Source organism: Dendrobates tinctorius, unplaced genomic scaffold (assembly GCF_039654945.1).
Source record: "Dendrobates tinctorius isolate UK_male_01 unplaced genomic scaffold, ASM3965494v1 ptg000241l, whole genome shotgun sequence".
Lineage (NCBI taxonomy): Eukaryota > Metazoa > Chordata > Amphibia > Anura > Dendrobatidae > Dendrobates > Dendrobates tinctorius.
The window spans coordinates 10,005,172-10,022,084 of record NW_027361908.1 but is presented as its reverse complement, the minus strand read 5'-3'; the positions used below and the strand labels follow the sequence as shown (position 1 = coordinate 10,022,084).

Sequence of the window (16,913 nt, the reverse complement as noted above, 5' to 3'; positions counted from 1 at the left end):
TAAAATACTTTATAAACAATTTTTTCTACATTTATACCAATGTGATCTTATTCCTGTCCAAATGTGATAGAATAAGGTAATAGCAAAATATTTCACTGTCCCATTTAAAATATTTACCATGATGCTGTTAATAGGAGACCCTCTGCATTTGCCTGTCGGCACATTACATACATAAAACAAGAGCCGACCAGCATGAATTTCTCTTGATATGGTCAAGATTCTAATCATTTGTGACAAGGTGAGAAGACAAATGACCTCTAACAATAAAGAAATGAACGGTGAAAAGGTTTGTTAAGTAAGTTTGAAAAATTGCATGAGGTTTTAACAGTTTTTGACAACTTTTATAAAATACAATGCAGGTTTACCTTCATAAATTGTACAGAGCATGGAAAATCTATCTTTTCAGAAAAAAACTGAAAACAATATTTTGAAGTAAAAAAATGCCATTTTTTTAAAATAAAACTGAACAAATATTATAGTAGTGCATGAATACTACATAACAACACTAACACTGTTAGACTCAATTCACACTGTCTATAGTGCATGGTTGCATTGCGAGGAAAACTTTACTGTATGTGTAGTCTGATGTACTGATAAGCTATCACTAGCTAAATGTATTTCTAAAGGGTGACACTTTGGCAAATATTTAGCCATTATATATAAGGACCTTAAATCCCCATGCTATAATTAAAAACTATTTTTTTTGTCATTATCTAACTCCTTCAGTGAGACTTTTGTTTCAAATGCTTGTCAGCTCTTTTATTTTGCTGTGATCATCTGTTAATATTATCTTTATGTAATTTTCTAGTCAAAATTATGTGTACTAATAAAATGATTGTTATTTGTTAAGCACCTTAGACTCCTATTTTCTTCACTTGTTTACAACATTTGTTATCTCATGTGTGTCAGGCTGCTCAGAGACAAGGACAAGCTGTGCTTGGTGGGAGATTTATTGTGTGGGTACTCTGTATCCCCTAGCCACCCTCCAATGATGCCAAGAGGTGATCTGAGTGCCACCCTGCTGTGAACACAGTTGCTTCTCCTCCTCCTACTCATCATCATCAACCTCCTCCCAAACTGTCCCCTGACTGTATGGTTGGGTACCTGGCCAGTTGGGACAGTAATCCACCCTCCAAGCCATGTGTGAATGACAGGCCTGATAATGATGTGAATTGGCTCTGCTCCTCCTCCTGCTCCTCTTCCTCCTGTGCCACCAACTTATCCATCATGGACTGAATTGTTTTTTCCAAGTGTTTCTAAGAGGTATAGTAATACTAATGATGGTGTCATTAGCTCTACTGTAGCCATATTGGTGGAACATTGGAATCAGCACAACATAGCACACACGTCAGGCATGGAGGCCCAGTCATTGGTGAAGTGGTGTTGTTCTGTACTTGTAAACATGAAGAGAGAAGGAAGATCCGGCACTGGAGACTTAATAAAATCCACGATAAGTTTTATTCACATAATTTCATGATAAAATCATAAAGGGGAAAACAGACCCCCCACGCCTGACGCGTTTCGAACCTTACACCAGGTTCTTCCTCAGAGACATGAAACAAAACAGTTCACAAAATGATTATAAACATTCCTAATCAGCAGAGGGACTCCACACATGTGTATAATCAAAGAGGCAGACAACTAAGCCCTCAAATCACTGGTGGAGTCACTCCCTTGCAAGAAGAAAGAAAAAAAAAAAAAAAAAAAAAAAAAAGCATAAACTCCATTATTTCCTTCTGCTTCCCCCACAGTCTCTCCAGCATATGCAAGGTGTAGATCCTCCTTTTTGATACTTTGCATATCAGCTTATGAGAGGGAAAGTAGAAATGACGCTGCAGTGCAGAAAGAGGAGCAGCAGCAGAGCATGCACACACTGTCTTCACTTTCAGCAGCAGCTCTGGACATGTGTAGGTAGTTTTTCAAGAAGCTCGGTACCACCAAGTTTAGCACAAGTGTGAACAGGTTGCAGGATCCAGTGACAGACAGAAGGCAGAGCAAGAGTTAACAACTTTACTTTAACAGGGGAATACTCCAGTCAGGGAGATAAATGGTTAAATGGGGAAATAAACAGTTAAATGGTAACATGGACGGTTCAAAAACAAAGGATATGCAGTGTTGAAGAACAATGGCTTCAGTAACCGCAGTCTGTTTAAGTTAACCTTTCCTGTCGGTCGTTTCCCGGGCCGTGGGTGTTGATGAACATCGTTGGCAACGATGATCCATCTTCTGGCGGTAGCAGTCAGTCTCCGGTACCTTCCGCTGAGCCCCTAGTCCATGGATTGATGTGGCCGAGATTAGGCAGGCCCTAGCACTATCTGGGTGCTACGTAGCCCGACAAATGTATAATGGCAAGTCAGGGCGCAAATGTCAGTCCCGCACCCGGTCTCTCTTAGGTGGCATGTGCGCTGTACTCATGGCCTCGCAGCGTATGTCATGTTGTTTTCTGGTCACCACCGGACACACTGCATGTCTCGCTCTCCAGTCTCTGCTAGTGATAGTGGAGGTACGAGGACGCTGGCCTGCGCGGTAGCTGTACCCCAGGACGGAACACTCTTCTCTCCCTGCCGTGCGCTGCCTGTTCCCGCCAAGAATGACTGCTTCTGCACACACTGTGGCTGTCGCAGCTTAGCCACGCCCCCTACTGGGCTAAATCCTATACTATCCCTATATCTATACAACACATGAACTTCTGTACATTTGCAATACATAAGCAAAGTACAATGTAATACACAATATATACGTATATACATTACACAACACATGAAATATACTGTTTCTGTCAGGTGTGTCAGGAACATACTGTATTTACACGCCAAGGATGTATGCAAGGAATGCAGGGCATTAAACTGGCCCCCACACCCCTTACACTTGCACCAGGCAAGGGATGTGCATCACACCGGGTAGGCTCAGAGCTGCTACGAGATTTTGCCCGCTATCGCATACCACCAGGCTGGACTTGAGGTTCACCAGCAACAACCATTCATCTGTCTGCTGCTTAATCCCAGTCCACAGCTCCTGTGTATTGTAGGATTTGTCTCCCGAACAGAAGAATTTAAGAACAGCATGCTGCTGTTTCCCCCCTGGCTGTGCTAAAGTTGGTGGTACAGATCTTCCTGTAACCGAATGAGGAGGCAGTGGAGGGAGCATAGTAGTTGAAGGCGGCAAATATCCAGCAATACTAGTGGGTGGTAGCACATGAGCTAGAACACCTTTTGTCTCTGTCCTAGCCACCTCTACATTTACCCAAAGGGTTAAGGGAGATGAAACAACCTTGGCCGTGCTTACTGGTTTATGTATTGGTGCTTATGTGGACCTTGCCACTGATTGTCACGGGTTGCACAGTGCACACCTGATTTGGTCTCCAACATGTTTTTACAGAGCAAGGATGGTCCACCTGGAAACGTAGTGGCAGCTGGGAACAATGGAGGACTGAACAGCCGCCACCATCAGTTATTTATTACTATCCGTATCCACTAGCCGGAATGTAAGCATTTCAAGGGTCAGTAATTTGGAAATGTTGTCATTCAGGACCATGGCTTGTGGGTGGAGATGAGCGAATATTTTAATGCTCAGTTCAGCTCACGATCGCCGAATTTGCAATATTCGCCAATTTAATCTCCGAATATAGCTGAACATACACAGCACAAAAGTGACAGCATGGGAAACACCTGCATAGTGCTTCTGATCAGCAATGAAATCATCCCCTCTGGTCAGAGAGCTGTGGTTCCCACACTGCCAATTACAGCGTATCTGACGTATAAAGTTTACCTCCAGTCACTGGTGTCAGCTGATGGGACTACAGCTCCCATCAGCTGACACTTGCTGCCGCTAATAACAGTGACAGCAGGAGCGGTGGATGGGAATATTCATCAGCCGCTCCTGCACTGTAAATAAATAATTAAAAAAAATCCTGGGTGGGTTCCCCTGTATTTTTGAGAACCAGCAGGTGAAATTCACAGTTGGGGGCTGCAACTCTCAGCTGTCAGCTTCAGCAAGACTCATTATCAAGAATAGAGGGGTCCCAATGCCATATTTTTTAATTATTTAAATAAATAATTAAAAAAACTGCATGAGGTCCCCCATTTTAGCCTTGCTAAAGCTCACAGTTGGGAACTGGTATTTTCAGGCTAGCAAGGGGCCATGGATATTGCCCCCCAGCCTAAAAATAGCAGCCCGCAGCTGCCCAGAAAAGGTACACCTATTAGATGCACCCTTTCTTGCGCTTTGCATGACTCTTCCCACTTGCCCTGTAGCTACGGCAAGTGAGGTTCATATATGTTTGGTTGATGTCAGCTTTGCATTGTCAGGTGACATCAAGCCCATGGCTTAGTAATGTAGAGGTGTCTATAAGACACCTTTAGACCTCAGCACTGTGGGAAAAAGTCTTGGTGCTCAATGTCTACTGGATGACAGGCTGCGTGGTTGCATTATGCAAGTATGCAACCTGCCAACTAGATGTAGCAGAGCTAGACCCGTCATGGGACAAATTAAATGCATCTCTGCGGAAAGGTGAGGAATAATTTTGCTTGTTTTTTACCTCTTTTGCAGATGACGAGGGCATCAGGGGAAAGGGCGAGGTCATAATTATGGTTTAATTATGATTATTAAAGGAGTCTGTGTATTTCTTTCAATTAAAGAACTTTTTCTGGATGTCTGTATTTTCATATAATGTGACTATGACTATGGGGTTAGTAATAGGGGTGTCTTATTGTCGTCTCTACATTAATAACCATGGGGCTTGATGTCACCTAACAATAAAATGGTAATATCAACCCCCCAATTATCACCTCACTTGTCACCACTACAGGGCAAGTGGGAAGAGCGAGGCTAAATGTTAGAATTGGCGCATCTTAGAGATGCACCTTTTCTGGAGCAGCTGAGATCTGATGTTTTTAGCCTGGGGGGCAGTATCCATGGCCCCTTTGTAGGCTATTAGTATGAGCCTACAGCTGTCTGCATAACTTTTATTGGTTATTAATTATAGGGGGACCCAAACTCATTTTTTTATGCTCCCCCATTTTAATAGCTAGTAAAGGCTAAGTATACAACTGTGAGCTGATATTAATAGCCTGGGAAGCTCCATGGGAATTACCCCCTTCCCAGGCTATAATCTTCGGCCCCCAGCTATCGGCTTTCCCTCTGCTAGTTATGAAAATTATGTGAGTCCAATTATTTATTCCCCAGACTACTAAAAAACACACACCAGTCCAAGCAAATTATTTTTTGGGCCTAGAAATGACAACTAGATGGCTGTTGCCAATTACTTATTTGACAGACTTCTGAAAAACACACCAGTCCAGAAAAAATATTTTTTAGCCTAGAACTGTCAACGAGATGGCTAATGAGATAATCTTATTTGCAAAAGTACTATAACACTCACAGAAGTCCTTAAAAATTATTTATTTGGCCTAGAAATGGCAGTTTGATGGCTGATGCCAATTATTTTTTTCCCAGACTACTAAAAAATATACACCGGTTAAAAAAAATACTTTTGTTCCTATAAATGGCAACGAGATGGCTGGTGCAATATATTTCTTTGCAAAACTATTAGAAAACATACAAAAGTCCTGAAATTTATTTATTTGGCCTACTAATGGCATTGACATGGCTGATGGCAATTATTTATTTCTCAGGCCACGAGAAAACACCCTGCGGCTTACAGGACAGTACTCCTACGGGGGGCGTGCATAAGTGCACACAGTGGCTTAGAGGACAGTACTCTCACAGGCTGGGGGTGCAGAGTACACAAAGCAACTTAAAGGATAGTACTTCCACATGCGTTTTGGTCAGAGGACAGAACTCCAAGAGGCAGGAGGTGAAGAGTACAAATAGCTGCTTAAAGGATTAAAGGACAGTACTCTCACAGGCAGGGGGTGCAGAGGACACACAGCAGCTTAAAGCAGGGTACTTTCACAGGTGGAGGGTGTAGACTGTACACAACTGCTTAAAGGACATTACTCCTACAGGTAGAGGGGTGCAGAGTACACACAGTGGCATTCAACACATTATTCTCAAAAACAGGTTTGCAGAGTAGACACAGCGGATTTTATCACAGTACTAGAACATTATTACTAGTGATCAGCGAATTTGTTTGGAAAATGATCACCAAACATAAATTCGGCACGAATATGGCACATTCGGATTCATTATCAGAAGCACGAGCAAAATTTTATAAAATCGGAAAAAATTGGTAACATTCGGTTAAAAGTGCGGGAAAATATTTGCATTGCCACAAAAGTATTTACGGCACTTTAGCAATGATAACAGTGGTGTATCATGAGCTTTTGGCACATGTTTGATGAGGGGAGGGGGTTTGCAGAGCTCAGAGGCGAGGCGTTCTTGTAAACAGTAATTTTTTTTCCTTAACTTCATGTGTGCAAATTGAGGCTAGCCAATCAGGCTGCAGGAAACTCAGAGATGGCCGGTGGACACCGCATCTGGAGGCACGCTTGCCCCTCTCCTATATACTGACAAGCTCATTACCTTAGAGAGATCATTCTCCTCAATGCCTAAAGCACCATCGCCCTTTCTGATAGATGCCTATAAGCTCTACACAATCTATATACCACACGTAACTGAAGAAGGTCACATTGACCGAAACGTCTTTTTTTGTGTACTACAATAAACCGCCTTACAAATACCTTTAAGTTGAGCATTACGAGTTCATAAACACCAAACATGTCTAGATTCTTTTCTATCTAAGTGGTGAAAAAATTTTCAAACGTTGTTAAAATAAAAAAAAAATTGCATCATTTTCCAGTACCTGTATCTTCTCCATTTTTTGTGATCTCGGGTCGGGTGAGGTATTATTTTTTGCAGCGAGCTAATGTTTTTAATACCATTTTGGTGCAGATATGATCTTTTGATCACGTGTTATTGCATTTTAATGCAATGTCACGGTGAACAAAAAAACATAATTCTTGCGTTTTGACTTTTTTCTCACAAGCCATTTAGCGATCAGGTTAATTATTTTTTAAATGATAGATCTGGCGATTTTGAACGCGGCAATACCAAATATGTATATGTTTGACTTTTTTCATTGTTTTATTTTGAATGGGGAGAAAGGGGGGTGATTTGAACTTTTATATCTTATTTTTTTTTATATTTTTAAAAACATTTTTTTTTTTTACCTTTGGCATGCTTCAATAGTTTCCATAGGAAACTAGAAGCTGCCACAACCCCGTCGGCTGTGCTACATAGAGGCGATTATCAGATCTCCTATATGTAGTAGAATTACTCACTTGCTATGAGCAAGTCCATTACTTTTCTAAGAAAGCTTTCCCTCCGCTACACCAGCATGTCGCAGACAACATCACCTGTTCCTTGACTAAATCTCTGGCTTCCAGAGTGCATTTCACCACAGACACTTGGACGAGTAAACATGGCCAAGGGTGTTTCATCTCGCTGACTGGGCACTGGGTGACTCTTGTGGCTGTGGGGACAGGAGCTGCTCGGCAAGTCTTGGAATCCCCAAGGCTTGCAGGACAAACATCTACATTTAACACCTCCTCCACTGCTTCTTCCTCCTCTATCTCCTCTAGAGCTTCCGCCTGCACCATCAACCTCTGCCTTAATGAGACATGTGTTCCAACAGTACAGAGCGAATCCCCACCACCTCTATACTACGCAGCTAGGGCTCACCGCAATCAAGCAGTATTAAAATGGATAAGCCTTGGAGATCGCAGTCATACAGCTGAAGAGTTGTGAACAGCTCTCCATGCTAAATTTGATCAATGTCTGTCTCTACTGAACCTGCATCCAGGGAAGGCAGTGTCCAAAAGCTCACACATGTGCCTTTTATGACTCACGTCCTCAACTTGGTGGTACAGCGTTTTCTCAGCCACTATCCTGGCCTGGGTGAGCTGCTCCAGAAAGCATGTAAGCTGTGTGCTCATTTTTGCTATTTGCACCCCTCTGGACATCTTCTTGCATCAATACAGAGGTCTTTGTCCATACCAGTTAACCGGTTGATAAGAGATGTGCCAATACGGTGGTATTCCACTCTGCACATGTTGCAGCGACTGTGACAGCAGCAACGAGTCCTGATGCAGTATGTCATGTCGTAAAGCCTGGGTCAACGCAGCATGGATGTGACACATATCATGTTTACAGAGTGGGCACAGATTAAGAACCTCTGCACTCTTCTGCACAGTGTAGAAATGGCTTCTAAGATAGTTACTGATGCCATCATCAGCATCACTATTCCAGTCATCTATATGCTGGAGCAGACTTTGAATAGCCTGTGGGAGGAGATGGTGGTCCTAGAAGAAGAGGAGGAAACAGAAGAGGATGCAGAAGGAATTAAGTTCAAAATTGTCATGACACAGGTGGGTGCCAAGGGAGGGTTGATTACTTTGACCCAGGGGGGCTGGTGATAACAGACAAACTGCTATCAAAGGTGCAATATCTGAGGAACAAATGGAGGAGGAAGAGGTGATGGGCGAGCAACTGATAATCCTCCTTTCTCTGTTGTTCGTGGTTAACGGGAGGGGACAGAGGATATGAGCCTCATTGTTATCCAGCCACCAACACAGCATGGGGTTGGACCTCATGGTAGAGCCCAACATATGAGTACCTTCTTGTTGCAACAAGATCCCTGTATAGTTATGATTAGGAATACTGCTGACTACTGGGATGCCAGTCTGTTAGATACATATTATAAACCCAAATTTTGCAAGATGATTCCCACCTTGGAAAGAGACCTGTGAGTGCTGGAGTATCAAAAGACACTTTTACACAATCTTAAGAGAGCTTTTCCCCAAGACAGCAGTGAAGCACACAGTTTGCATCACAGCTCTAGACTTCCAACCTCCGACACGTCAATTCATCAATGCCAAAACATTAGCAGCAGCAGCAGTGGTGGAAGTGGAAGAGGCAATTTCTGTGAGTCCTTTGACACTTTTTTTATACCAACTCATGCACCAGCACAAGAGAATCCAAGTCTTGCATGTGGAGAATGAATGCAGAGGATGGTGCAGGACTATCTAGAACTAAATATAAATACCATCAGGGATGGTTCGGACCCTTTCACATTTTGGCCTTCAAAATTGATGAGTGGCCTGAGCTCGCCTCACACGCCTTGAAGGTTTTATTGTGCCCGGCAGCCAGCGTTCTGACAGAACGTGTCTTCAGCGCTGCTGGTGGTGTCCTGATGGATAAACACAGCCGCTGTCTCCTGAAAGTGTAGAATGCCTAACTTTAATCAAGATAAACAAGTCATCGATCTCCAAGGACTTTTTCACCCCAATCACAGACTGTATAGACTAGGTTATATTGCATTTTTAGTGTGATGCATTAATGTCACGTAACTGCACTGATATCTTTAGTGTGGCTTCTGTGCATGCTGTGGCTGCTGCTGCTGATGTTAACACAAATTTGTGGAAATGTGAACAGTCATGGTTGGTCTACATCTGCTTCTGTGAAAGACATCTCGGTCCCAATTATACTATTTCTATTTTTGTGACAGTTATTCCACTTCACTGGTGTCAGGCCCTTATTTTTTTAAAATGTGAACACTCCTGGTTGAGTGTCCATCTGCTGTATAGGGCATGGTGGAAAACCTTTTGGTCCCTACTATACTATCTGTATTGTGGTGAAGTTGATGCCACTTTTTTGGTGTCTGCCAGTAATTTTTGGAAATGTGAACACTCCTGGTTGGGTGTCCAGCTGCTGAATTGGGTTTGGTGGAATACCTATCGGTCCCTATTATACTATTTCTACTCTCATCAAATTGATGCCACTTCTGTGTTGTAAAGCCCTCATTTCTTTAAATGTGAACACTCCTGGTTGGGTGTCTGTGGCACCCCTGAAGGTTCAGTCGCCACAGAGGTACTGCACCTCATTTAGAGGTGTGGTATCCCACTTCCCAGGTAAGGTGGAGACACCTGACAGCACTCTTACACTTGCACCCAACACACAACCTATAGTAGCAGGGCACCATGGATGGACCCTACGAGAGGAGGATCTTATCCCTGACTCGGTAGGAAAGGGTATTGGGCGGTGGGTGGAGCTAGTAGGTTCAGAGTGGGAGAATAGGGTTTGAGTTAGGACAGTCTTCCCATAGGGGAAGAGGTGTACGGATGTGTGTGGAGCAGCTCCCTGTCAGGAGGAGCTGCTGAAAGGAAAGAGACTGAAGTAGGCTACCTGTGGAGGGAAGGGATCCTAGAGGCACAGCGCAGTGACCATACTGCCCGTGGGGCTCGAGGCATGCTGACGGACGTCGGGTGGAGGGATCAGGTCACAGTTGGGTACCGGTCCCCTAGCCTAGTGGAGATATCATCAGACTCAACTAGCAAGCCAGAGGTCGAGGCACTTTTAGGGTACCTTGGCCACACACAGTTATCTTCTCCGGAAAGGCAGCCATAAGGGAGCAAGGAAATGCAGTAAGGACGTTGCCGACAAGGTCCACAGCTGCTGGCCTGGAACACTGACTGTGAGGTGATGGGAAGGAAGAGGAGTAGAAAAGCAACACAGTGAGACAGCCAGGGAAGGCACATACTGAAGGGAGTACTGGAAAGGTGCCTGGAAGTTGACTGAGCACCTCACCTGGAGGACACAGCACCAAGCAGGTATCCGTGTACACAAGAACTGTGAGTAAAGCTTTGGAACTGCGCCCAGCTGTGTCCTCTGAATTCTTTCTGCAACACTTACTCAGCACTAATGCATCTATCATCATCAATTATACATCTATTTCGCTTCCCACTGTCCTGGGACTAAAGCTCTGCCTGTGGAGAGCTGTTCCAACTCTGCTGCATCCCACCATCAGTCCCAGAGGATCTGCACTGTAGCACTGGTCACCTCTGACCAGAAACCACAGGTGGCGTCATGAAAACTTTACAAAATCTTTATTTTTCCCCTGTAAATATTTGCCTTTTATTGGATGCCCAGGGCCACGGACCAGGTCACTGCCGCTGTGGCACTTCCCCTTTAAGAAGCAGCCCAGTACCGAGTAACCCCACTACCTTGGCGGGAACGCCATGTCCATCTGCTGGATTGGGTGAAGTTGAAGACCTATCTGCCCCTATTAGTCTATCTATACTGTGGTTAAATTGATGCCACTTTGGTATTGCATGCCAATAATTTTTAGAAATGTGAACACTCCTAGATGGGTGTACATCTGCTGGATTGGGCATATTGGAAGACCTGTCGGTCCCTATGATACTATTTCTACTGTGGTGAAATTTATGTCACTTCTGTGGTGTAAGACCCTCATTTTTTTAAATGTGAACACTCCTAGTTGGGTGTCCATCTGCTGGATTGGAAGACCTGTTGGTCCCTCTTATACAATCTATACTGTGGCGAAATTTATGCCACTTTGATATTGTCTGCCAATAATTTTTGGAAATGTGAACTCTCCTGTTTGGATATCCATCTGCTAGATTTGGCATAGTGGAAGACCTGTCGGTCTCTATTATACTATGTATACTGTGGTGAAATTGATGCTACTTTTGTGGTGTCTGCCAGTAATTTTTGGAAATGTGAGCACTCCTGGTTGGGTGTCTGCTGGATTGGGTTTAGTGGAAGACCTATCGGTCACTATTATACTATTTCTGCTCTCGCAAAATTGATGCCTCTTCTGTGGTGTAAGACCCTCATTTCTTTAAATGTGAACACTCCTGGTTGGGTTTCCATCTGCTGGATTGGATCTATACTGTGGTGAAATTGATGCCCGGAAGAGCCACAGTCTTAAAGCAAGTTGAATGGCTGAGCTTCAGCCTTTCAATAAGCTTTATTAGACTGGCGAACTCGAGCAAGAAAATGGATGTACATAAAAAAGTACAGTTTGGGTTCCCTCATTAATAGTGAAGGAGCCTTGACTCTATGGGGAGCAGGAAACACAGCTTATCTTTATAATGCATCAATGACACTTTGCCTCTTGCAAAAATGTTCCTATTTTGTTTTCATATCAGTCATTATGATGGCTATCCAGTAGTCATCCCTATGCTTGATACTAATAACAAGCCTGTCATTCCACATGCAATGGAGGTTACAGTTACTTTTGAATTGGATTTATACTATCAAAATGTCATATTTAATTCTCTCAAAGAAAATGCCTCTGCATTATGCAGAAGAATGTTCCTGATATCAATTGTTGAAATCCTGTTTGAAGAATTCCAGTAAACGAGTTTTAATGTTTTTATCATCGTCTCACTGATACTTAAAATGTCCCGGTACCATCAAACCACTTGTGGCCTAAAAATGGGTAAGCAGCAAACCCCCAGATAACACACACACTATGGAGTACCGCAACAGAGTGCTTTGGAACCATGAAGCAAACCTCGGAACGAGAGGTTCTTTACACTATCACAAATTTGCTAAATTCTCTTTATAGAAAGGTAGCAGTAAATTACACACCTTGCATTTTTCAGCATTATATTCCAATATGAATCATGCTGGGGTACACAGCACAGGGTAGAGCTGTGTTGATACTGACGTGTTAATATACTTTTCTATCTTACCGGATTTTGATGTTTTGAACAAACTTATTGTGACCTTCAAGCCTTAAGCATTAATGGCCTTTTGTAGTGAAGTCACTCACAATGAATGAAAATAATAAAAGACAGGCATGAAACAGCTCTGATGAAGATATTAAAAAGCCTGAAATATATGACCAACACTAAAATGAAGGCTTATGTTCTGTGACGGATAATCAACCAAGATTGACACACCAGTGAGAGATCTGCTTTGAGTCAGGGATCGTACTAGTAATCAAACTGTCATCCTTCAGGCAACAAACAAAAGAAGTCTACCAGCAAGGTAGCAGAAAAGATCCCCTGGGAACATAACCATACATTATTTTGGCATCTACACACATTACTGCATATATTTTATTAACCATGATATACCTGAAATTGTACTTGCTCTAATACAAGTTAAAATATTAATATAGTATGAACGCAGCAAGAACGTTTGTAAATAGAAAGAAGCGTGTATATACAGTATATACATATATATATATATACACTCACTGGCCACTTTATTAGGTACACCTGTCCAACTGTGTGTTAAGACTTAATTTCTAATCAGCCAATCACATGGCGGCAACTCAGTGCATTTAGGCATGTAGACATGGTCAAGACAATCTCCTGCAGTTCAAACCGAGCATCAGTATGGGGAAGAAAGGTGATTTGAGTGCCTTTGAACTTGGCATGATTGTTGGTGCCAGAAGGGCTGGTCTGAGAATTTCAGAAACTGCTGATCTACTGGGATTTTCACGCACAACCATCTCTAGGGTTTACAGAGAATGGTCCGAAAAAGAAAAAAAATCCAGTGAGCGGCAGTTCTGTGGCCGGAAATGCCATGTTGATGCCAGAGGTCAGAGGAGAATGGGCAGACTGGTTCGAGCTGATAGAAAGGCAACAGTGACTCAAATTGCCACCCATTACAACCAAGGTAGGCAGAAGAGCATCTCTGAACGCACAGTGCGTCGAACTTTGAGGCAGATGGGCTACAGCAGCAGAAGACCACACTGGGTACCACTCCTCTCAGCTAAGAACAGGAAACTGAGGCTACAATTTGCACAAGCTCATCGAAATTGGACAGTAGAAGATTGGAAAAACGTTGCCTGGTCTGATGAGTCTCGATTTCTGCTGCGACATTCGGATGGTAGGGTCAGAATTTGGCGTAAACAACATGAAAGCATGGATCCATCCTGCCTTGTATCAACGGTTCAGGCTGGTGGTGGTGGTGTCATGGTGTGGGGAATTTTTTCTGGGCACTCTTTGGGCCCCTTGGTACCAATTGAGCATCGTTGCAACGCCACAGCCTACCTGAGTATTGTTGCTGACCATGTCCATCCCTTTATGACCACAATGTACCCAACATCTGATGGCTACTTTCAGCAGGATAATGCGCCATGTCATAAAGCTCGAATCATCTCAGATTGGTTTCTTGAACATGACAATGAGTTTACTGTACTCAAATGGCCTCCTCAGTCACCAGATCTCAATCCAATAGAGCATCTTTGGGATGTGGTGGAACGGGAGATTCGCATCAGGGATGTGCAGCCGACAAATCTGCGCCAACTGTGTGATGCCATCATGTCAATATGGTCCAAAATCTCTGAGGAATGCTTCCAGCACCTTGTTGAATCTCTGCCACGAAGAATTGAGGCAGTTCTGAAGGCAAAAGGGGGTCCAACCCCTTACTAGCATGGTGTACCTAATAAAGTGGCCAGTGAGTGTATATATATATATACATATATATATACACACACACACAGTTGTGCTCAAAAGTTTACATACCCCAGCAGAATTTTTGCTTTCTTGGCCTTTTTTCAGAGAATATGAATTATGACACCAAACCTTCTCCTCCACTCATGGTTAGTGGTTGTGTGAAACCACTTAGGCCTGTTTCACACATCCGTTTGTCACCATCAGTGAAAATCCGCCGTTTTGCCTAAAAAATGGATCCGCCATTTTTCTTGGTGGATCCATTTCTTTCCCCATTGACTTGTATTAATGGCGCATTTTGACTGACGGTCGTCCGTTGCATCCATATTTCTGCGGATCCGCCAAAATTTTGGTGTCCGCTGACATCACTGTATGGACAATGCAACGTTTTTTGTGTGGCCGGATCCACATTTTTCTCACTTGCTGGAGGTTTAACCCTACATCCTGCTCTGACTGCAGGAGCGGAGTCTCCCTCTCTCTTCCCTTACCGCGACCTCCCAGATCCCGCGAGATGCCCGCTCTCGGCTCCCGGATCCCGCAAGATGCCTGCTCTCGGCTCCCAGATCCCGCAAGATGCCCGCTCTCGGCTCCCGGGTCCCGCAAAATGCCCGCTCTCGGCTCCTGGATCCCGCGAGATGCCCGCTATCGGCTCCCGGATCCCGCAAGATGCCCGCTCTCGGCTCCCAGATCCCGCTACATCGGCGGTATTTATTTATTTATTTTCAGCGCGGTTCCTTTAACATTCCCATATCGGCGGATCCCAGCGCACCAATGGTCTGGTAGCTCCCATTGGTGTTTCATCGGCCACGGATCCGTTATCTGCCTTTTTGGCGGCTGCCAACTGACACGATAATCGAAAGTGTGAAACAGACCTTATTGTCAACCTACTGTGTTTTCACTTTTCAAAGCATATTGACAACCCAAAACATCCAAATAACCTTGATCAAAAGTTTGCATACCCCATTTCTTAATACAGTGTTTTGCCCCTTCTAACACCAATGACAGCTTCAAGTATTTGTGTAGTTGTGGATGAGGTTCTTTATTTTCTCTGATGGTAAAGCTGCCCACTCTTCTTGGCAAAAAGCCTCCAGTTCCTGTAAATACCTGGGCTGTCTAGCATGAACTGTGTGCTTGAGATCTCCCCAAGAGTGGCTCAATGATATTGAGGTCAGGAGACTGAGATTGCAACTCCAGAACCTTTACTTTGTTCTGCTGTAGCCAATGACAGGTTGACTTGGCCTTGTGTTTTGGATTATTGTCATGTTGGAACATCCAAATACGTCCCATGGCAGCTTCCAGGCTGATGATTGCAAATTTGCCTCCAGTATTTGCTGATAACGTGCTGTATTCATCTTTCCTTCAACTTTGACCAAGCTTCCTGTGCCTTTGTAGCTCACACATCCCCAAAACATCAGCAATCCACCTCCGTGCTTTACAGTAGGAATGGTGTTCCTTTCATCATAGGCCTTGTTGACCTCACTCCAAATGTAACGTTTATGGCTGTGGCTAAAAAGTTCAATTTTGGTCTCATCACTACAAATTTCCTTGTTCCAGAAGTTTTGAGGCTTGCCTCTGTGCTGTTTTACGTGTGGTAGATGAGAGAGTTTGTGGCATTTGCACAGTAATGGCTTTCTTCTGGCGATTCGATCATGCAGATCATTTTTCTTAAAGTGCCTCCTTATTGTGCATCTTGAAACAGCCACACCGCTAGTTTTCAGATAGTCCAGTATTTCAGCTGGTGCTATTTGTGGGTTTTTCTTTGCATCCCGAACAATTTTCCTGGCAGTTGTGGATGAAAAATTTTTTTAGTCTACCTTATTGTGGTTTTGTTTTTACAGAGCCCCTGATTTTACATTTTTTAATCACAGTTTGAACACTGCTGACTGGCTTTATCAATTCCCTGGATATATTTTTGTATCCATTTCCTGTTTTATACAGTTGAAATATCTTTTCCCATAGATCCATTGAAAATTATTTTGCTTTCCCCATGACTCACAATCCAGAAATGTCAGTGGCTGAGTGAAAGATGCAAGAGCCTGTCTGGATCCCAGAAACTCACTCAGCATTTATCCACACACACGGATTACAGGCAAGCATGTCACAGGTGAGGATGTTACCTTTAGTAGCCATTCAAACCCATTTGTTTCAACTTCTGTGCATGTTATCAGGCCAAAATCACCAGGATATGTGAACTTTTGATTAGTGTCATTTGGATATTTTGGGCTGTCATTTTGATTTAAGAAGAGAAAACATAGTAGTTTGACAAGAAATTACTTCACCCAACCACTAACCATGAGTGGAGAAAAAGTATTGGTGTTATTATTCATATTCTCTGAAAAAAGCAAAGAAAGCAAAAATCCTGCTGGGGTATGTAAGCTTTTGAGCACAAGTGTATGTGTGTGTATATATATATATATATATATATATATAATTAATATTATGCATTTATATAGTGCCATTTATTCCATGGCGCTTTACATGTGAAAAGGGGAAATATAGACAAGTATAGTAAACATGTGTAAGACAAGGGACACACAAGTACAGAAGGAGAGGGGACCCTGCCCGCGAGGGATCACAGTCTTCAGGGATGCGTGAGGATACAGTAGGAGAGGGTACGTCCCTTAGATACCCGATGTGTACGTTAGTTACCAGCTTCCTGCATCAGCGCGCTGGTTACTAACATGCACAGCGACGCCAGGCGCTCGGCGTCGCTGTGCTGATCGCTGGTGAAGCTGTCTGTTT

The 16,913-nt window shown here is 43.4% G+C and overlaps 1 protein-coding gene across 1 annotated transcript in view; it reads right to left on the bottom strand.

Moving 5' to 3' along the window:
* LOC141060642 (dynein axonemal heavy chain 3-like) overlaps positions 1–16,913 on the bottom strand; it is a 2,648,786-nt gene that overhangs the window by 413,737 nt on the left and 2,218,136 nt on the right. The gene's annotated exons all lie outside the window — the stretch shown is intronic.